The sequence below is a fragment of the Crotalus tigris genome, unplaced genomic scaffold, assembly GCF_016545835.1.
Source record: "Crotalus tigris isolate CLP2741 ecotype Arizona unplaced genomic scaffold, ASM1654583v1 scf7180000017658.5313226, whole genome shotgun sequence".
In the NCBI taxonomy this organism is placed as follows: Eukaryota; Metazoa; Chordata; class Lepidosauria; order Squamata; family Viperidae; genus Crotalus; species Crotalus tigris.
The window spans coordinates 4,005,926-4,007,267 of NW_024096545.1; positions in this window are offsets into that span (position 1 = coordinate 4,005,926).

The window sequence follows — 1,342 nt, forward strand, 5'->3', positions numbered from 1 at the left end:
TGTTCCGAGGAATTGATATGAGTGTAAAAGAGAATGCGACCGATATGCAAGGGTCGTTCGTAAGAGCACAGTCTTGTGGGAAGTCAGCCCCCACCCCCAGAGAAAGAAATACTTTTGGACATATTTAAAACGCAGAATATATTTCCCTGAAGGATTTTAAAAGCAGAAACCAACTCCGACCTCAAGTCTTTCTGTCTCAAACAGAAACCAAGTCTGCAGAATTGCAGATGTGATAATCTTGTAAGAAAGACTAGAGTCAGGAAACTGGGACTAGGAAGAAAGATCCGTAGAATCAACCATCCCTCACACCAAAAATCTAAGGGTCATCAGCCACAGGGAAGCAGGATATGACCTTTGGGACATAATAGGATTAACCCACCATCATCAGAATACCAGAAAGGCACACTCAGAATCAGGTCAAAGTTCATGCTACAGGAACAATTCCAAACAAAAGGCCCAAGAAGATATAAAAACCCATTCCCTACGTATACTTTTTCTCTTTTTTCTTCCAGAGCATCTTTCTGTCTGGGTCTCTTTTCAGTAAACTGCAACCTTCTTTCTAAAGCAGTCGCCATATTGTTTATTCCCGGCTTGGACTGAAGCATGATGAAGACTATTCCTTCAATAGTCCCATGCAAAGGTGTACACCAGTTAGCCTTAGTTAATGCCTAGATATAATCTACATAGAAGCAAGCCGCAGCATCTCCCAATGCAAGATTTTTATTAACTCTGATTCAGTCTTGGGAAAATATCTTCAACAGTACGTGGGTCTCAGGCTCCTTTAAGAAAAGATGGCTCTGAAAAACATGCTTTCAAATTATTCAGGTTATTTGTGCAGAAGCAAACCCCAAGGAATTAAATAGTAGGTTTTTATAGGAGGACATCTTTAAGAATGGGAAAAAAGATCACTGTATATAAACCCTATTTTAATTGTAAAGGCTTTGGATAAACAGCCGGTTCCATTCCATCAGCTCGGTGAAAAAAACACCAGTTTGCTTCTAGTGTAACATACAAGAATATTGTTGTTTTGGAACAGCAATCCTGCATACATTGCATAAAGTGCGAGCAGGGCCAGTGGCAGGCAGCAAACTTAACATCTCCAACCAATGTCTGTGGAGATTTTCAGTCATTTTCAGTTAGAACTGAAGAAGCTTCTTTGATGAAAAGCGAAACAACTTCAAGGAAAAAAGCAAAGTCCAGTTGCCTTTTGAAAAAGCACCTTTGGGACCTCCAACCAATGCACACAGACACAGGTGCATGCACTAAAAGACAGTGTTTTCCTAAGAAACATTTTTAGCTTGAAATTTAGCTTGTCCAATAATGGTTTGTGGTTTATGCTAGT